The sequence below is a fragment of the Strix uralensis genome, chromosome 2, assembly GCF_047716275.1.
Source record: "Strix uralensis isolate ZFMK-TIS-50842 chromosome 2, bStrUra1, whole genome shotgun sequence".
NCBI lineage: Eukaryota > Metazoa > Chordata > Aves > Strigiformes > Strigidae > Strix > Strix uralensis.
Window position 1 is genome coordinate 15,403,906 of NC_133973.1, and position 22,307 is coordinate 15,426,212.

Here is a 22,307-nt window from a genome sequence, read left to right on the forward strand (position 1 = left end):
GCCCAACATAGTGATTCACCTGCTCTATTGTCAGTATTGATCCTGAATGTATAGGTCACAGATTGGCAGTTATTTTCAAGTTGTTAATAAATTGATAAACTGATGTAAACTGTGTGAATTGAGTGGGTTTTTTCCATGTGATGCTGGTGAACAACAAGATCAGACTACTGTGAGAGAATGGAAAATGAAAAGACTGAACTGCAGAGAACATTTTGTTCTTTTACTGCATTTGTGATGTTACTCAGAGATATTATATCTCCTCCATGTGTTTTTGCCTTAAATAGTATGTAGGTTGTACTGATATTGTTGTCTCTTTGCTTTGTAGTTAACAAGAAAAAAAAATTTTAGGGCCTATATCAGACAACAAATTAACCTTTATCCTCTTTCTATAATATTTATTAATTAATGGATGAAAGGGAAAAAGGAGAGGTAAATAACCCCACAACTCTTTCCTTTACTTCAATTACCAAAGAAAAAAAAAGAAAAAGAGCAGGTGTTTGAAAAACCCTGTCATATAAGATTTCCACTTTCTTTGGAAATCAAGAACATTGAAGTGAATCCACAATTGCTGGTTTCCTCTAGAAACAGTAACACTGACCTTTCTTTAATCCTTTTGACCTACTATTGTAAGGCTGCTTATAAACAGAAATAGAAACCACATGCTGTCAGCCAGGGCATCCTTAATTTCTCATCCCGAGTGAAATAAAGCTATATCTTTTGTGAAAGAGCTCATAATTTTTCTCCCTTCTTGCAGCTGAGAAGGAGCATAATGGAAAGTGACTGAAAAATCACAGTTAAGTAAAAGTTGTGGCAACACCTTTTAGAGCTGAAAAAGATCCATCCAAAAGATAAAAGTATGTGGTTTTGGTTTTTTTTGATTTTGTGTGTGTGTGTAAGACCGCTCCTACAAACAACGTCTCACTTACAGCTAAGCAGGCAATTTCCCAAGTAGGTAATTCCTGAAGGAGTCTATCACAAAATACTGAACAACCGCTGATCACATTCATGGCGACACTTGATACTACCAGCATTTTTCTACTTGCTCCCCAGAGTGCCAGAGAGACTGCTGGTGGCAAACACAGGGTGAAGGCATGCCTGCCTTTGAGGATGGAGGAGCAGTGCAGTTTTAGTGTGAACAGGGGGACCCAGTTCACTTGATCATCCCCATGTGTCCCATGATGGTTCACTGTGTAGCTTTAGTGCATGTCAAATCCTTTAAAGGGAAAACAAACTGCTCCAGGTGTTTGCTGGAGAGGAGAACGTGTCTGAACCAACAACTCTTTTTGAGCCATCTCTGAGCCATGGGCACAGTGGGGATGTTCAGTCAGGCAATCAGACTGATGGTAGGCCAAAGGAAAACCCCCCAAACACCTGCAGCATAGATGTGAGGACCTCAGAAACATTTGTTTCTGAAAGAAAATCTCTCCCTTTTATACTGATTTACTTGCTACTCTAGATAGAGCCCAAAGTAAATTCCAGTTTGTAGAACTGGGTATCCTCATAAAGTACTTTTAGTTACATATGTAACTATCAACAACAAAAAAGGGAATGATTAAATAGAAAAGCAATTTTTAGAGAATCCCTGATTGCTTTAGATGTCTTGAAAGATACTGTCCAAGTAGGAACAAAATCAGAATTCAAGTTGTATGTATTCATAAATACTCCATTAGAAGGGCTTATGTGCCTGGAAGATAACCTGATTCCAAGAAAAAAAAAAAAAAAGAAAAAAGTTGTGACTATTGCTTTTTAAGAGCTAATTGATATTTTGCCAGTTTCTTAACCTTTTTGTCCTTTAGCTAGTGATAACTGCCAATGTGCCTCAGGTCCTCATCATGGCATTCATGCTAAGGCAGTTTTCATTATGTAAAAGAATGGGTTGCACAAACCTCTCACAGGATTGTGTTAGGTATTAATGATCCTGCAGGTTGGGATCTGCACTAAATCGCCTTTATTGATCCTTTAGGGGTCTATTTTTTTTGTATTATTCCGTATCTTCTTGTTAGTGATTCACGGTAAGATATTGTCTGGCATGCTGTGCATCAAGTAGCTTGAATGATGGATTGCCATCCCAAATATCAAGCAGTTCGAGTGATGGATTTTCATCCCACAACAAGTCAGAACCAATTGCTCTAGAGGTCAGAATAGAACTGATGGTGCAGCTGTAGTCCAGAAGAGCACAGAGATTATGTGAAACCTTATGTTTCCATGAAGTTCCTCATTTGCCCCAAAGTTTCTCATTTATAGTAAATAAATGTGCCTGGATACTTAAGTGTTTCTGCCATCACAATACTGGAGTGTTTAAAAAATTATATATGACTGAATTTTTTTCTAAGTTACTTGGAAGCCTGTGGATATTTAGGGGATTAGTCTTTACCTCTTTTTCGGCTATATGGAGTGATAGAAAATGGCAACTGATCAGAAATCCCATTGCTTGTAGGAATGGTTTTGCTTATGAAGCTGAGTTTTATGAGGAAATGCATCTCAACTATGAAATCAGGTTTCTCCTGAAAGAAAAGTAAAACCAGTTAGCTGTATGTAGCAAGACCTCTGTCACAGGTGCTCGGTATTTCAGATGTTCAAGCCACAGAGAGCAGATTCAGGTGCAAACTCGTGTCTGTCTGTGCTGGCCCTACTGGGGGCTCAGGATTGGATCTCCTGTACCTCAAGCTTGGTACCCATCACTCTGCTTCCACCTGCTCACGTGTGGGTCCTTCCCACTCCTGCTGCTGCTGCACCACCTCATATGACTATTTCATTGGATTGGAGACTGACTCAGTAACCCATCCACCTCATATGTAAAAGCCTTGCTCCAAACAATGTGTACATGTGTGTGTGTTTATATAAAGTGGAAGGTTGACAATAAGAAAGACTAAAACATCCACTACTGCTGAGAAATGACCTAGGGAAAATATTTTAAGAGATCCTGGTTTGTGTGTTTCCCACAAAACACCTTTTGTATAGACAAATTCCATATTAAAAACAAATTACAAACTGTTGTGAATTTTTGAACTGAAAATGTAATTACAACGTTTGTATTGTTTTCTTCTTCAGGTTGTGCTTTAAAGTTGTGAGATGCCATTGGCTTGGGGAGGAAATCTCTACCAAGGTCATTTTATTTCCTGCATAACTTCCATGTGTTCCCTTACATCAGGAGGACCCTGCAGTGCACAGCGGTACCTTGAGATGACAATTATTCTGATTTGGAATTTTGTGTACAATGATTAAACAGTCAGGTACCAGCAGACGTATGTTGCCCTGAGATAACACACTCCTTGGAAGTATCGTGAGGCAGAAGGTGAAATTAGTGCCTCCAATGACCTGAGAAACACATTATCTCACCACTGCACAAGCTTGAGAGTATATTGTTACTGTGTACCAACTACTAGTGTTGTTAGTTGCATCGTGATTGATTGCACCATGTAAAACATATGTTTAAAACATGTTCACCCTTGTGCATCATGCGATAATTATGTCTGAGTCTGAAGGACCAATATATCAGGTGTGAGATGATAGCAGCAGGAAGTATTGGGTTGTTTTCACTGGGATATGCAAGACTCACAAAAGTTATCTCAAAAGGGACTTTAGCATCAGAGTCCCACAGCTTCAACAAAACCAACATTCATAATGCAGCAGAGAGAGTACTTGCATGGAATCGGCTCATGTGAAGCATTCACAACTGTTGTGCATTATTTGCTTTTTTATAAATATATGTGTGCACCTGTGTGTTTGTATGCCCAGAGCGATTTTCACAGTATTTATTTTTAGCCTGCAATTATTTTTGCCCCCGCTTCCTGTGGTCGGTGCTGTCAGTTGTTTCATTTTTCAGGTGACTGATAGGAAGCATTTTTTCCCCCACTGAACAGCCTGGCACTGTACCTGGGACACAGGGCGGCTGGTTAGCACAGCCCTGGCAGACAAAGGGCTTTGTTCTGCTTGCTTCTTCTCACAGCTCCGCAGCAAGGCATCACATCAGACGGAAGAGAAGGTCTATCTTTAATCTGAGCTACTCAGGAAATCAAAGGGGGTGGATTAAAACAAGAGCGGTGACCGATTCCCGTAGGAGATCGCTTTCCTTTTCCATTTGATATAATGAACAGGATAATCAAAGCAAGGTTAGAAACCCCCTGTACCTTTTCTCTGAGGATTTTTGTGATGTCAGTTCACAAGACATTATAATAATTGAACACACGTGTGATAATGATTTAAAAAATAGTTTCCTTTTTTACCTTAGAATAATTTACATATAGCTGCTCTGGCAAGGTGCACGTCGTATGAGTCATCTGGCTTGTAGTTAAACATGTTAAACCTTATTATACCTGCAGCTGATTGTTTCTTTGCACCTTAGTGTCTTTTGGTCTTTGCTAAAAATAAAAATGCACCTACATAAGGACTACATTTCAAAGATATGGTGGGATGTTGCTTTAACATTGGATTTGAACATGTAATGAAGCAAAAATCTGGTTCATGCTCAGAGAAAAGAGCATTAAGAGGAAGACAGATGCTGTGGAAAAGAGGGTCCAGGTTCAGTTGGGCTGTAAGGTAACAACCTACTGACTCATAGAAATTTCCTTTTAAAACTGGTGTGCTGCCAGCACTGTGCTGTTTTCTCAACAAGGATCCCCGGAAGGGCAAGAATGAGTTGCTGCCCACGTCCCACACGCATGCTGTGGCCAAGCTGATTGCAGTCAGTAAACGCGAGGTGGGTTGTCCCTGGGGCTTCCCTGGCAGCTCCACGTCATGGTCCCCCTCTGTGTGCCCTGGCTCAGCACAGGGGAGGCAGCCCTGTGATGGGGTGGCCCACGAGCTGCCTCCTGCTGCATTTGCTGCAGTGTCCCAGGAGAATCCAGCAGAAACGTTTCATGGGCTGGCACTAATGCAGTGACCCTGGATTTCCCTGCCAGTCTCATCGTAGCTGGTACCACATGGAAACACAAGTAGTGCTTTAATGCAAAGGGCAGCGTTATGTCTTTTACTGGCAATACGTCCCATATAAGTGAAATGTGCTACTCTAATGTGTTTTAGACAAGTTGGGGATTTTTTTTTTCTTTGCTTTTTTACAATGAGGTTAAGGTGGCAGTGCAGGATCTCGGCTAATTCTGTGCTGGCTTTCTTTGCACTTCAGTTGTATCCACATGGGATAGTGATATTCAGCTCTGCATTACTGCTATTTCTCACTTTAATGACCCTGGTAAATCTTTAATGATTGCCATCACTGTCAGAAGGGCACAAAGGGCCCTCGTCTGTCTTGATGCAACCTAAGAAAATATGCGCACAGCTGTCAATTAAAATAATGGCATTGGGGGTAGGTCACTTGTATTTTTATGGGCACCCACCTCTTCTTGCAAAAAGCAGCATAAAATTTCCACTCATAACCATTATATTCACTAAAAAAAGTAAATGTAGATACCTTAGGTTTTGTTTTGATTAAGCAGGGCAGCACATTCCAGACAAAATGAATTGGGACAGGCGTTTCACAGAAATGGGTCTGATCATTTCAGTAATCCAGAGTACCTAAGATATAAGCTGTTATTTTAAATTAGGTATTCTGAAGTGTGAAATTTTCATCCTGTAGTACTTGCTTGAACGTCTATGTTAGAGAAATTCATTTAACATTAGAACCAAGATTTTTCCACCACTTAAACATTGTTTCATCATGAGTGATTCCTCTACCACAGGATAGCCTTTAAGACATAATTTTCTCAAATTATGGGGTATGTTAGCAGCCCCGTGAGCTAGGAACTGGATATAAAGATCTCCTGTTTTCATTAATAGCAGTTGCCTGCATAATGCACTGAGCAGCACGGAGAAAATGTAGCTCTGTGGGTCAACATCAATGGATTCAATGAGGTCTTCACCCTCTAAAAATAGCTGGCTGTGGGCCCTAGCACTCATTACAGCTGCAGTAAGCCAGCTCTCTGGAGGACAGAAGTCTGACGAAGAGGTGCTCAAACTTGTTTGGGGAAACTCTTGTGCATTGTTCACTGCTGGCCAGCTATTTGGAGTCTTAATAAGTCTGTAAACCTTCTGGAGAGTTGGACTTTCAGCATAAAATTAGGCTCACCTCAGTAAACCCTGGGCTGTATTTGGCAGGGTGCGAGCAATATCTACCACTCTTCTTCCTCCTGCTTGACCTGTATCACCAGCTCACCTGAATGTAAGGATAGACCCATACCCATTGTCACCTATCTCCACCCCTCTCAAAATTCAGTTTTCAGGCTAAGCCAACCTAGGTCTTGAAGGGGGTTCACTGCCCCTGTGTAAGATTTCATGCCTGGATCAGTTGCAAGGCCAAGGACTCAGTAGGTTGATCTACAGGCTTTTTCAAAGGCTGAGAGAAGGTTTTTATGGTCACCTCTAAAACAGGGACCTGGTGGTACTTCTGCTTAGGGGTGATGGAGTGTGGCATCAGGTTACTCCTCTTCCTGAGTCAAAAATTTGGAGTTGGGTATTTTTTTCCTTATCATAATGTATTCAACTGCACATTAAAATCTAAAATTTCCTAGAAGATGTTTTCCACAGAAGTTTTGAGATACTGTGGGTCTAAACCTGATCAATAAAGTGTGATTTTATATAAGAACCCATCTTCTTGTGCAGCACTTCAAAATAGAGAAAACTTGAGAACATTTTTGCTGTATGTGGCAGTTAGTATTTTAATCTGTACAACATCCTGAGCATGAAAGTGGGGAAGGGTGGATGACCTAGGAAAACACTGTGTAATCTTAATTTTATTAAAAAATAATAGTAAAAGTATTCAAGCATTAATATTGGATACTCTAGGTCATTATTTTATCCATAAAGCATATACTCATAGTTTTTTATACTCATAGATTTTTACTGCACTCTGTGTTCACCTAACTTTGTAGTCTCTTCTGATTTTGTGTTTTTCTGTAGTCATTTTCCACTTCTAAGTCATTTGATCTATGTTTTCCTTTAGACCTCTGTTTCTTTGTATAGATTACTAGAAAGGATTTCAATTACAGTTTTGTCTCTGATGTGGATATTTCTTTAGTGAAGGTTGTACAAAGACATGTCCTTCCTCAGGCTCCATTTCAAACAGGGCTTCAAATGCAAACTAAAAAAAAAGACCAAAATAATTAATCTGAGTAGTCTAAGACATACTTCATTTCAGCTTTCATGAGCATGTGCTTGTTGCAATGTCAACACCAAATGTTTCACAATGTTCAGTGCAACACGATTTGAGTAGTCCCAGGCCTGCTAATTTTCTAGTTGAGGATTTAAGTATGGCTCCTGAAAAAAAATAGCTCTTGAAGAATGTATGATAGTACCAGATTCAGCTGTAATTTTAGGATACAAAATTCCTCCATTAAATATGCATTTTTTTGCTTGGATGTGGAATTTCCTGTCTGCATTTTGTGTTTTCCTCCAGCAAATAAACATATCACAAACCTTTACAGTCTGATCATGAGAGTATTCTTGTGGAAATACATTTTTTTACACATTTTAATATAAACTATGCAATAGTCCTGTAGTTAAAATTTTCACTTAAAATATTTTTATCAGCTTTGTCAGATATGAATTATAGAAAGACTGTTCACCCTACATTTACAGCACTTACTTTGATTGCTGAATGAGTTCTGTGAGAATTTATGAGTAACGGTATTAATTAGTTGGGTTATACATTTTATTAAATATAATTTTCCAGCAATATAATTCTTGAAATTTGAAAGATGAAAATTAACCTACTTGGAGTTTATTCCAAAGTCAAGGCTATAGATTTTTTAGTCTTTCTCTGTAGGCATATTTTTATGTAAGGATATAATTATTTGTATCCATTTCAATTTTATGTTGTAATATTTTCCTCATGTTATTTTGTCTTCAAACATCTCTGAGATGAGCATCCAATTGATACAGTGCTGCTTGTTTAGGAAGAGAGGGGTGTACAGCTGACCATTACCCAGTTGACCTGTATATAAAGACTAGAGAAGAATATATTTTTCTTAAAGAATGCTTGGACTTCAAGATACTAAACATATAAATACCTCAAGGTATTTAAATGTTGCTTAACTTGATGTTAAGCAGTGATATCAGAGACAGTTAGTCTTTGTGTTCAAAGTTAAGTTTTGGCTACCCAGCAGGATCCAGGGCTATTCTGCATAGTCTTCTGACCTAAAAGGAACAATCTTGCTGCTAACCTGCTTTTGTGTGACTTAAAGCTTCATAAGATGGATGGAAAGCAAAACAAAACATTGGTCTTACCAACCTTCAATTGACAAGTGGTGATGGGAGCTAAGCTACACTTGCACTTTGTAAGAACAGGAATTGCCACACTTCACAGAAAATGTCACCTTTTTTCAAAAGATCAAACGCAAATCTAACTGAAAAACTGAATACGCTAAATGGTTGGTGGGTGTGGGGGAGAGAATGCCTTAATAGAACAGATTAAGGAGAAACCAAATGGCATTTGCAAACTGAAGACTAAAGCTTGGAAGCCCAGCCGTCTGGTTGGCCTGAAATCCCTCAGACCCAGGGGCCTCTGTGAACCTCAGGAAAGGACACGGATACCCCAGCCTCTGTCAGACAACCACCTGCCCAGGTGTCATGTCATCTCCATGCTTCTACTGTAAGTTATATTAGCTTATATATCTTAGTTGTGTAATTGAGAAGCCTAAGCATTTCTACAAACATTTGGGTTTATATAGTTGCATTTCGAACTTGCTAACAAGATATGATTCTCTCTTCGTAGCTTTTGTGTTATGGCAAAGGTGCACCTGAACAGGAATAACAATTGTATGTAAGAAATTAGAGAGAAAAGAATTTGTCAGAGATGTTTGCAAATGATCCTTAAGGGATAATTTGCTAAAAAAGACCAAAGAAGTTGAGACAACTGACAGATTTGTGTGTGCATGTTAGCAAATGTTGGTACCTATCCTGACTAATTTATTATTTCTCCTTTGGCAGCCATAAAAAGTTCTTGGTTTCAGAAGTTTCTTGAAGATATGCAAGTTTCATAATGTAAGGGAAAGCCTTTCTACACAGGCTGCTCACTCAATATTTTTTTTTTCCTTTCAGAAAACACATCATGCTGGATTTTGTAGATTTTGGAATAGATGTTTCATATTTTTAGTCTGGATGCTTGTATTTACTGTTCATGTTATAGAACTTGAGGATAAGAACTTAATGAGAACATTTCACCATCATTTGTTCATGTCTTTCTAAAACTGATTTTGAGTTGAAAGTGTGAAAGATGTCAGATTATTAGCACTTGATGTTGTAATTCAGCCACACTATAAATCAAAACTGCCTCCATCAGAAGCAGTCTTCCTTTGCTTCCTCTTCTGTTCCAGCAAAACTGCTTATGACGCTGAGTGGTGATATTTCTTCCGTCTTGCTAGGTTTGGGTGCTTTGTAGACAGATAACAGAGGCTTTTCAAACAAAAGTCTGTTGATAGTATATATTTTTTTTTCTTTCAACTACAGTTTACCATGAGCCAAAGTAGCTCTACTGTTGCAATTTATTATGTGGAGATTATGAGCATAGTGTATGGCTGGACATTTTTTGCAGACTGGTGTGTTTGGAAAGACAATGGTACAAATTCCACCAGTCTTGGGCATTTATTGCAAGTGTCTATAATGAAGGTTAATTTTTATGTGTACTTCCCAGAAACAAATGGGAATACTTAACTATTTATACAAACAGGTTTTAAAGGCTTTTCAAGCTGACAGCTGAAAAAAAAAAGAACAAGGAATGGGCTTGATATCTACTGAAGTTGTAGCTTGTGGAGCTCTGATTTTTGCAGACATCAGCTGTAAGGGACCTCCCCCAGGGCACTCTGCTTCCAGAAGTGATCTACAGATTTTTACCTACTATCCCTTGATCTCCTCCAGTGTTTCTCTGTTTCCTTTAGGTAGTGGTGGAGGCCTTAAACTGATAGAGGGCAGCGAAGTGTGATCTGTGTATGAGGGTGCATGGAGAAGATGCTCTGTCTGTCCTTCTGGACTAAAGCTCCACTGTCTAAATGTTTGAGATTATGGGACACCGGACTGATCTGGTAGATCCTTTCTAGCCTTGCATACTAATCCTAAAGGAAAGAACATTTGTTAGAACTGTCATTTTTTTAATTATAGGTGCATTGATTCCCCTTGTAATTTTTCCTCACAAGATTATTATCTGATGTATGATTACGTGAAATTTTTTTTCCCTCCATATGATCTTGCTGGGTCTGGAATTGGAGATTTGCTAATTGTTTGCTCCTTATAAATATGTAAGAACCCTTTCCTTACCTTATCATCACCTCACCAGCATCCCATAACAAATGAGCGTAGACCTCATGAGTGCATATTACATGAAAGCGGTGGTAATATTATTTAGGTTCTCTTGGATAATGGGATCCTGCAGGATCATGATGTTTTGCAAAGAAGATGGTGCATGCACAGGATTCCTGAGTTTGTAAGTGTCATTACAAAATTAATTCAGATGTTTTCATCTTCAGCACTAGGGGTTGAGAAAATGTGAATAGTTATGCTTAGGACAGTGAATGTGAAGGAAGATAATGAAATGGTGTTGAGTTCTTTATGCACAAACGGCTCTCTTGGTATAGCTGCATTTTATTACTTATGAGTTCTCTTCATTCCTATGTTAGTTTTCTGCGGGTGATGAAATGACGACAGACAAACATCTACTCCATGTCCATCAACTTGGTTTTGGTTTTTGGTTCCCCCCACTGCCCCACCTCTGTGCCATAAAAACCAACTATCAAAACCTCCTCAGTTTATTTCTGCGTCTATAGGAAAGATGAGCTCTCCTGACAATATGCACAGAAATACATTAAAATATAAGTGTTTATGCTGATGCAGCATATTCCAGTTTGGGAGACAAAGCAAACTGCATTGGCCTAAGGTCTCTGCATTAATGCAAGACCATGGTCAGATTTCCTCTTGCAGAGCCCAGTTTGTCAAAATACAAGATTACTGCCCTTATGCTGCTTTTATTCCTCCTTTCAGGACATCTCTACTGGCCTACCAAATCTTGTGATGGGACTTAAGTTCAAATGAGTCCAAAGTCTAGAGGCATTTGCATGAACAGTTTGTGTCACTTGCTTTCTGCTATTTCTTCAATTTCCACAACTCTTCTCTACTAAAGCTTCTTAAAATCAGCTAGTTATCTGATAGAATTGGCATACAGCTCCTCTTATTTTATATGATCACAGAATCACAGAATCATCAAGGTTGGAAAAGACCTTGAAGATCATCCAGTCCAACCATCAACCTAACACTGACAGTTCTCAACTACACCATATCCCTCAGCGCTATGTCGACCCGACTCTTAAACACCTCCAGGGTGGGGACTCCACCACTGTCCTGGGCAAGCCACAATACCATTGGCCATCTTGGCCACCTGGGCACACTGCTGGCTCATGTTCAGCTGGCTGTCAATCAACACCCCCAAGCCTGTAGCGCTGCTGGGGGTTGTTGTGGCCCAAGTGCAGCACCCGGCACTTGGCCTTATTGAAACTCCTACAGTTGGTCTTAGCCCATCGCTCCAGCCTGTCCAGATCTCTCTGCAGAGCCTCCCTCAAGCAGATCAACACTCCCATCCAACTTGGTGTCATCTGCAAACTTACTGAGGGTGCACTCGATCCCCTTGTCTAGATCATCAATAAAGATGTTAAACAGGAGTGGCCCCAAAACCGAGCCCTGGGGGACACCACTCGTGACCGGCCGTCAACTGGATTTAACTCCATTCACCACAACTCTTTGGGCCCGGCCATCCAGCCAGTTTTTTACCCAGCAAAGAGTGCGATCATCCAAGCCTCGAGCAGCCAGTTTCACCAGGAGAATGCTGCGGGAAATGGTGTCAAAGGCCTTACTGAAGTCAAGGTAAACAGCATCCACAGCCTTTCCCTCATCCAATAAGCAGGTTGCCCTGTCGTAGAAGGAGATCAGGTTTGTCAAGCAGGACCTGCCTTTCATAAACCCATGCTGACTGGGCCTGATGACATCTTCTTAGTTTATTGCACAAGTAGATGAAGACCCTAAATCCCTCACATATGTTCTTTTGAGCATTTATTGAAATTATTTTAACTGATTTAAATCATAGAACAGTTTGTGTTGAAAGGGTCCTTTAAAGGTTATCTAATCCAATCCCCCCTACAATGAGCAGGGACATCTTTGACTAGATCAGATTGCTCAGAGCCCAGTCCAAGCTGACCATGAATGTTTCCAGGGTTGGAGCATCTACCACCTCCTGGCCAACCTGTTCCAGCGTTTCACCACCCTAACTGCAAAAAAATTCTTCCTTATATCTAGTCTGAATTTACCCTCTTGCAGTTTAAAACCATTACTCCTTGTCTTGTTGTGTCTGTCCTCATCTTTCCCATAAGCCCTCTTTAAGTACTGAAAGGCCACTTTAAGGTCTCCCTGGAGCCTTCTCTTCTCCAGGCTGAACAACCCCAACTCTCTCAGCCTGCCCTCATAGGGGAGGTGCTCCAGCCCCTGATCATCTTCGTGGCCTCCTCTGGACCCATTTGAACAGGTCCATGTCCTTATGTTGGGGCCCCAGAGCTGGACACAGCACTGCACGGGGGGTCTCACGAGAGTGGAGTTGAGGAGGAGAATCACCTCTCTCAACCTGCCGACCACATTTCTCTTGATGCAGCCCAGGATATGGTTGGCATAAGTGCTTTCATACTTGCCTACTAATTATTATTATACTGGTAGATTAGCACCTTAATCTCTTTCATAGCACTGCAGGTCTCCAAGAGTTTGGATGTGTATTTACGCACCACTGCTACAAACACCACAAAGCACTACCTTGTATCATTACCATTTTATCATTTCCATCATGCACCAGCAGTTTTGGATAGGACAAGTCTTTGTTTCTGTGTAATATCAAAAATATTAAACAGATAATGTGTGCTTATTTCAAAGATACAATTTTCAGGGCTTTCTATTCTTTTAGCATTATCCACATGGTGCAGCTTTAAAAGAATTAATTGATATGGACTGTTTAACAACCAAAATCTGAAACTAAATTTGTATTGCAGACTTTATATCAGTGCTGGAGAAATGTGAGTGAAAAAGAATTCACCATGATATCCTGATCACCGGTGATGATCACAGAGTTTGCTGGTAAGAAAAATCTAAAAGACAAAATTTGAATTTGTATCATTTGGGGATAAGTGATACCACTGAGAAACAATGAACGATGTGTTTGCAGCGTAAATTAGAGCTTGTAGTAAAATGTTAACCTTAAAATCTATGTGTTTGGATAGATTTTAATAGGAGCAAACTTGCTCTCTGAATTCTTTAATAGCTCTTTTACTTACTTGTTTGTATAAGATGCTTGTGTGTATGACTGATAGCGATTTCAGGATCAAAGTGATTAATGACATAAGTCAGTATAATTTGAACTGGAGATAATGAGGGTTATGCCCACTTACACTAGAGATGTATTTGGCCCCATGTCTTTCTAATCATTGATAGACAAGTCTGAAAAGAAGAGTGAAATTATCCTAATTGCTTTCTTTATTGTTTGATTTACTAGCTTCTAAATCAGGAAATATGTTCAGTCTTCCCCTTTTTCCCCCAGACCTTCTTAATGGCTGTTTTTGTACTTAGAGTAAAATTGTTATTGTTGTTGTTATTATTAGTATTATTAAAACAATAAATACTTTCCAGCATCTCACTTTTAAGACAGCTTAGGGAAATTTTCCTTTTGATCTTCACTCTTTTTTTTACCCTTATATGAACTTGGATTTACACTTGATCTCATACTGGCAATCTGCCACGTCCTTCTGTGTTCTCATTTACTTGTCTCTTTGTTTTGCTGATATCTTCTGGTGCCTTTTTCAGTAAAATTAATAAGCTCTTGCTTACACCACGGCTGAATTTGGTCCACTGACTGATCCAAATATGTTGTTTGTTTCTGCATGTTCTCTGTGTCTGGAGTTCTGTTTTAACATCGCAATTACTACTATAGCTGGTTGGAAAATTAGATTTTTTCATCAAGAATGTTTCACAAAAAGCAAGTTTCTTGAAAATGCTTGCATTGAGCGTTGGAGAAAGGTTCCCATTTTCTCTGTGAAAGACTGCAAACAAACAATTTTTATTATTTTGTTGAGGTATAAAAAAGAGAAGTTGCGTTAGTTGGGGTTTTTTTAATTGTAGAAGACATACAAGTGTAAAAAATATTTTTATATACTGAAATACTTTGCATATATATTTCTATGGTGCTGAAAGATGTTGCCGAAGTATAGAAGTCAGTATTACGTTATATACTATCATAATGGGTAAGAGTAGTGTGTCTTGCCTACCACAGACTGATTTTGGTTTTCCTAAGGAATTACATCATAAAAATAGCCCTGATGAAGACCCATATGGATTAACTTTATTTATCAAGTTTTGGCAAGAAATTTTACCTAATGCTTAAAATAGTTGTGCTTTAGTACCGCTTAAAATATTCCTACAACACAGTGGTCTATTAATTGCAAAGCACGCTGCAAATTAAATTGCAAATGTAGTAGTTCTGCATGACTGTAGTCACTTCATGTTATAGTTTCTATTGCTAGAGATTTGGGAACTATGACCAAAGTTTTACAAAAACCAGATAATTAGTTGGGAGGATTATAGGGTCTATATATATGGTGCTCTGAATCTGTAAATAATGTTCTGCTCCTGTCTTTCATCTTTTCAGAGTGAGAAGTGGGCCCTGTCAAACCTTACGTTGTATACCCCAATTCAAGAGCAATTTTTGAAAACATTGGCTTTAAAAACTGCCTGTAAAATTTGAAATGAAAATGGGTTTTGGTAGTCTCGATCCTTGCAGTGGTATAGCTGAAATCATGGAAATCACCTAGTGGTCTGGTAAAGAAAGAATCCTCTCTGATGAGGAATATGGTGTCAGACCAGGCTGGTGGTATCAGAGCAGAGTCAGGTGGGGAGCATGAAATAGTTCCTGTCCACACCACACATAACCGCATTGCTCTAGTGCACAGTGGAAAAAATAGCAATACTGCTATTCCTGAATCATTTCAACATTTCACTCTCCGCAGAAGGGAATGCAGAGCATTATTTCTTCAGCTGAAAAAAAGAAAATGTTCCTATGGACCGTGTTTGCTGAGTGATCTGATTAGAAGGGCATCATGGCAAACTGTGTGAGCCCTCTGTAGAGAGAAATCTAAGCTGAAAAACATTGCACCTTATCTTTATCTAAGCCTGGGGGATGAAAACACTGATCTTGATCATGAACCAGCCCTGGTACATAGGTACAGTCCGAATAAAAAACCCAAACCAGCTGCCTTGTACACTTCCTTTCTGTCTCTGATTCAAGCACATAAACTGAATCAAGCACATTTATGTACACATTATGCAAACTGTTACAGATGAGCTGACAATACAGCCTTACTAGTGCTGTTAGTGAAGCTAGTGTTTGTTGTTTGCCCATTTATTTTCCATAAAATTTAGTACACATGGGAGTCTTCGTAACACAAACCCTGGCATTGCTAGCCTTCACATGCTGTTTTGTCTCTTTCTAGCCTTTGTTACGTTCAAAACATCACTGTGAGAAAGCATAGGGAGGAATTTCTGGATGGTTTCACAGATGGGAAAATGAGGTACTGCAAGAAAAGACCTGCTGAAGGTCATGTGCCCAGCCAGTGACAGAAACTGGATCAGAACTCATGACTTGGATCTTAAATTTATTTCCAGTTGGGTTTTTGTTTCCATTTTTGTTTTTCTCCTTCAAAATTGGTGTGGTTTCGGATGAGGTAGGTTGAAGTGACAGAGTTATCTTCAAAATAATGACTGGAGAACCTGCTACTCACCATTCAGTACTGACTCATACTGGATCATCCCACTTCTTATACTTTTCCAGAAACTTAGTACTATGTATTTAACATTTATACTACAGTAAAGTTTTGTCACCAAACAGCTAGGCAACCCATTGCACTGAATCCTGTCCAGTGTTTCAGTAAGTGGTCCATGCTCTAAAACAATGCAACTTCAGTTGTAGTGAATGTTCCAGAAAGATCCCACGATAATTCTTGATGTTCAGGTCTGTAGCTGGAGAGCCCTGTGTGCCATCCTCAGCTTTCGTTGAGACATCCTGTGTGACCTCAGGGAGTTCATTTACTGTTTTTCTGTCTTCTTTCTTCATATGTAACAAAGGACAGTAATGATTCTCTTCCTTTGAGGGTCTGGGTGAGGGTCTCAGATGCTGTCATCAGGAGATGAATAACTTGATAAGTTCATTTAGAGTTCTTCAAGGAAAATAAATCAGGAAAGGAGGGACATACTGCACAAGAACTAATGCCAGCCCCTATCTGGGTCTGCTATTTTTTCCTCATTTTATGTCATCCCATAGAGAATTGTAATGACCTACCTCTACTTTATCTCCCTAGCCTGTATGTTCCAGAGCTTTGATTGCATGCTACTTATATGTGACCCTTTAATGCTGTTGCAGTTTTGAACTAAATACCATATTTTTTTATGTGATTCAGACCAGTGAAGTATGATTCTGTAGTTCAGCAACAAGAGCAAGGTCTGCCAAAGTATTAAAAAAAACCTTAGAACAGATGGCAAAAGATGGCACCTCAAACCTTTCAGAAAGAAACACCCAACATCCTGATTACGTTTCATAGAATAAATGTTGACTGAGATAAGTGCAGCAAGGCACTTTTTATAAATGTATTAACAGTTTTTGTTTCCCACTGGCAGAATTATTGTTTAGTTGCATTAGTAGACACATTGTAATGTAACTTTAAGACAGATTTCACAAACAAAATAAGATAATACAGACAGTAGCACCTGTATTCTTTAATCTGCAGTTGTTTGCATGACCACCAAGAGAGAAATAATTTGTCACAAGTGAATTTGTGCTTATTACGTATTTTTCTTTTTCACTGAAATAACTATTAGTTCTCTCAGCCCACAACTTCATGGAAATGTCTGGCCAAGTGAGTTGACTTGTAATGAGAAGACTTGTGAGGAGGTGAATCACACCCTGCAATCTGAAGTAGTTCTTCGGTCCCTTTCAGCTTGTCAGATCTTTCCAACCTCTTCCTGCAAGGTAAAAGTCGATCAGCACCTGTGAAGAGGCTCTCCATCACTGCATGGCCAGAAATGGCCTCTTTAATCATGACTTGGAGGGCATTTCAGTTCTACAAGAGCCAAGAGTTTAAAGCTATAAAATAGCAGGAGGAAGGGAAGAAAAAGATTTTTTTTCTGTCATTTTAATGGCTTTAAAGCTCACTTCAGTAACATTTTCAGGCTTAGAGGGTGAGATAGTGGTAGGAATTCCCAAGGTGAGTGATAAGTGAAAATGAGAAAGAGGAAGATGAGGTTTTTACTTCATCGTTAACTTTTAAAAACTGCCATTCTAAGGAAAGTAACAAACACAAGATCTACCACAAAAAAATGTTGGTGGTGTCAGCAATAGACAGATTCCATTGGTTCCAGTGCACTTTCAATCAGGTAGTGTGGAAGAAAGCCCATTTTATTTGTAGGATAGATGTAGGTGAAAAGATAAATTCTGCTTACTGCTGAATTCTGTTTGTAGAGATGAGGAAATCAGGCCATTGCCAGCATTTAAACCCTAGGGACAGATTTTAGTTATTAAGTCCCAGAGCACACTCTCAAGGTAAAGAAGGAAAAAACAAGTTAGAAGTTGGCAGTTCAAAAATGAACAGGGAAGATCTTCTGTTTTGAAGAGTTGCATTGTAGGAAACTGTGACACTATGGATGGAGCCAACAGCTACTTTACGAGCTCCTCATGCTGGGAACACTGAAAGTGGAGATTATAGCAATTTTTTTTTTTTTTTTTTTTTTAAAGTAAAGGGTTTCAGAAGTCTTAAAGGCTGTTGATATATTGAATTTGTAAGCTTAGTAAATAGCTTAATTTACCTTCCTTGCTGCAAATAGATAACATGCCAGAATGGGCTAAAGGTCTTAGGTGAATATTATCAACCTATAGCTCAGACCTTTAGTAATGAGAGAGGAGGAGGTGAACAACTCAGTGCAGAAGCTGCAGAGGGGGCAGTAAGAGACACAAATTTTAACCAATTTCTAGTTCTTCTTTAATTCTGGAGGTACTTTGACTAATTTTGGCTGGTTAACGAAGTGGACTGCTGCTATCTGTGCTTCTCCAGAACTACTTTCCTCTGGAGAAAGTACACTTGAAAAAGCCAGGTTGTTAAACTGAAAGTTGTTGCAGGAATGTGTTACTTTGGGTGATATTTTCAGCAAGAAAATGTTGGTCTTGAAATGAACATGCAGTGAAATGGGAACAAGGGAAAGTTAAATCTGTCATGGGGTAGAGCAGTTTCAAGGTGTTTTGAACTTCATGCAACAAACGAGGAACTGCATAGTGTGTGCATGGTATCTATGGTACTATATACAGAAAACTGCCAGGGGGAAGAGATGCTTATGGAAAATGGAGCAATGAAGCTGTTTGGCAGGCCAGTGAGGGTACATTTCCCAGGTATGTCAGAGACTCTTGAGTTCCTGGTTTGCTTTGAATCAAGCACAGCTGGAAGCATAACCCAGATCTTCCATGTCGTAGGCAGGTGCTTTATCACCAGAAACTCAAAAGCTGCTGTATTTATATGAAATGACCCCTCAGTCAAATGTCAAAACTTTGAAATATTTTCTTAAAATAGCATCTTTGTTTTCTGATATTCTGCAAGACATGGAGACAGAAATGAATTACTTCAGGCTTGTGGTTTCACCTGTTGACAAACTGTGGAGACAGTGAAGCACGGAAGACAGCTCTGGGTGACCACCTGTACAACCATGCATCTGGAAGGTAGCACAGGGGCTTTCAGTGTAACCTGCTTCCCTGGCAGGTCTCCATTATTTGGTCTGGGGTTGGAGAGCTGGTGTAAAGGTGGAGGCCTGAGGTCAAGCTTGGATACACCGAGCACCTCAGGTAATGAACAGGTTTCAGAAGAAGATTATTAAATGGAGAGTATGTAAAAACACCTGAGCTTCATTTCTCATCTCTTCTTGGGGAACTCAGATGCTTTCACAGCTCAGAGGTCATTGTGTCCTGAGGATGAGGAATATTTGGAGTGGTCTGCTTCAAGCTTGCTGCTTCTTCTAGGAGGCTGGAAGGAGAGGACCCCATGCTAAGAGTCAGCATCAATAGGGATACTTGTGTTATATTTACTTTTTCAGTTGGTAAAGACTACTTGGATAACATAAAGTGACTTCCAGGGTTAGGTGTAGCAACTGGGCTGAAAGATAACTGATGCTGAAGAAAGGTTCAGAAGAGCCAGAGGGTGTGGTAGGTACAAAATCTGCATTTGGTTTTGAAGCTGGTTGACTTTTATGGGTGTGAGTAAAGTGCCACCATACTATCCTTAGAGCTACTGGGAGATGCTCTAATATGAGGCTGGTGTGTGTTATGTCATTATGACGGTTATAAACTGATGTTGTTTCTATGACTTAGGCTGGAAGAAGCTCAGGTGAAAAGGGGTTCAGGTGGCATTATCAGGAAGGAGGATATAAACTTGTCTCATGGGACTGCTATTAGACATTGTGATGGGCTATGGAGAGAGTTAGAGTCACAGGTCAGAGCTGAGCAGAGTTCCCAGGCTGAGAGAAACTTCTCATCTCTGTTAGTGCAGGGGCTAAAAAGGGGCTGCAGGTCAGTAAAAAATTTAGGGCTGGTTGTGTGAGTGCCTGTGAAACATGAAGGGAGAAACTGCAAACCCTCATAGTTGGGTCATTTTTGTATTATTTAACTTTAGGTGAATAAATTCATGCTGAAATAATGTTATGTGTGGAGTAGGACAGCTGATACTGCTAAATGCACCTTTGCTTTTCGGTAGAAGAACTTCATCTGAGTTTGGTCCCGGTGGTAATTTTCAAGCTCTGGAGACACCATGGGAAATGGTGTGCTGTACACACAAAGCATGCTGTTAGGCTGGGTTTTTATTTTCTATGGTGTTTAATTTTTGTATTTACCGTAATTGAAAACTACCTTCATTGTTTCCTGAAACATAGAGTGAGGCAAGACAGTTGCCAAAGTAACATCATTTTTACATTTCACCAAGTCACCATAATGAAATTGCCTTGCCCTTAACAGCTCAAAGGAGTAGTGAAATGGAATTTTACTTCAGAGAAGAAAATAAGTGCAGGTTGCAAATAGGACAGGATTTTGTGCCTTTAAGTGGATTATACTCCCATCAGGGTACTCCAGATTTTACAGACGCAAATCTGAATTTAACATATGGCCTCAGCCCTAGGCCAGGGTCCTATTTGAATTATTCCAGGCTTGTATGTAGAAAGCTGTGCTCCAAACATGAATCCAATTACTAGCTGCAGTCAGGCAACTGAACGGCTACAGAAGAAATACTCTAATAGATGGTGGGGAGGGAAGCAGGGGGAGGAGTGGGGAGAGGACTATGATTTGTGCGGTAATCAAGAAAAGAAGGTCAATTGTAATAGAACAGGCTGGTTTAGAAGACAAAGCTAATGCAGGATGCCTTCCACTCTGTTGAGGGATGCTATCAATAGATCTACTGCTTTCATTACAAAAAATGTCACTAACTGACAAGATGAATATAGGCAGAGAAAGAAGGGCTTTTGATGGATCAGGTGATTAAAACCTAGACTGCAGACGAGCAATTAACAAACGCCAAACTGATGACCTGTACAGGAACTTAAGTATATGAAGGGAGGAACGGAAAAGATGCAGCAGTGCACACACACGCAGGCAGCTGGGTTTGATTGATGACACTGAATAGGCTTTTTAAGCGTGTTTTCTACTACTGGGGGCTACTGAATAGAAACACCAAAATGCCTATTGTCCTCAGAAAGCACATGGTTTTGTTAACAGTCTTATTGCGATTTAAGCAGCTAGGATTCTGCTTTTCTAGAGGCAGCGGGACTAGAAATGAATACCTATTGATCACCCTTTGTATGATGACTGTGCGCAATAGCTGTTCGGAGCCTGGTTTGAAGTGTCTGCTGTGTCAGTGTACGAATACACCCTTCATATGTTTCAGTTGCTCACTTACTGACAGCAGCCTGGACAGCTGACACCCACATTCCTAGAAAATTGCTTACTTTTTTTCCATTCTTCATCTCACATGATGAGGACTTTTGAAAAGAGGGTATGCTTTCTGCTAGGATTGAGAAATATCACTTAAACATTCAGTGCACTCCCTTAGCCTAAAGATCAGCCTATAAACCAGAAAGAAAAAGGTTTTGGATACTTACGTTTGTTTTACTGCTGTTTACATAGTGTTACATATGAATCTTGAGATATGAGAAGTGAGGTAAGACTTTCATCAGTTTTAAAATATCGGCATTTATAAATTATAAGAATTGATTGTCACAAAACTTCTAGAGAAGTGCATATTCAATTTATGGTTGAAAGAAATGCTGTGGAATTCTTCAACTATTTCAGGGATTTTAATTGTGTCTTTCATAATATGAAGTGCTGAACAGCAACTTTTAAGGAGAACAATAGTAAAATCTACAGGCTTTGTTGGATTTTCTGCATTTTCATTTCAAAAGAACCAGCTTTTAAAAAATTGGGGCATCAGAATTTATAATGAAATGTCATTATATAATGCTATTTATTCTATAAAAGCATATGGTGTTAATGTATCCATCAGTGCTGATAAATCCATCATGGCTTAATCTGTTGTGCTCAGTGTGGTAACAGGACACGAAACAGCCATCTGCTTACCGTATTTGATTGCTGTTTCTTTGCACAAATACAGTCCTGCTTCCAGCACTTAAGAGTGATTAGCTGTAACTTATGGAGCTTGCTGTGCCGTACCCACTGAGTAATTACTGGAGAAAGCAATCGCAAGAGCATCTGAACGTGGGGGCAAATTGTTAGCAACTACATTTGTGACAAGTTTAAGGTCTAACAAATCTCCATACACGTGCCATAAGGGAAAGAAAAAAGGGCAGAGCACAAACTGTAAAGGATGGGGATGTCTAGTCTATCACAGGTATTTTCCAAAGCCTACTCTGCAAAAGCTTGAAAAGCCTGATTTCCTATCCCTCTAAACCCCCAAGGCAAAACAGTCCTTGATTAAAAAAGGGGAAAAAAATTAATTGCTCTTTCTCTCACATTCCTTGCTCAGTAATTTATTTTTCCAGTAGTTGCACAGGGTCAGGGATGGGGGCTTTATGCTGTGCCTCCCCCTGTCATGTGGCTGGGGGGCTGAGGTGGTGGTGGGGGCTGAGGCGAAGGCATGACAAAAGCTTCTGTCCCACTGCTTTAATACGTTATTTTATTTAGTATGTTAAAAGGGGATAGTTCTCCAAAGTCTTTCTTGAAATTACTAGTTTGGAGAGACCTACTCCCAAAACTGACCCCCCTGCATCCC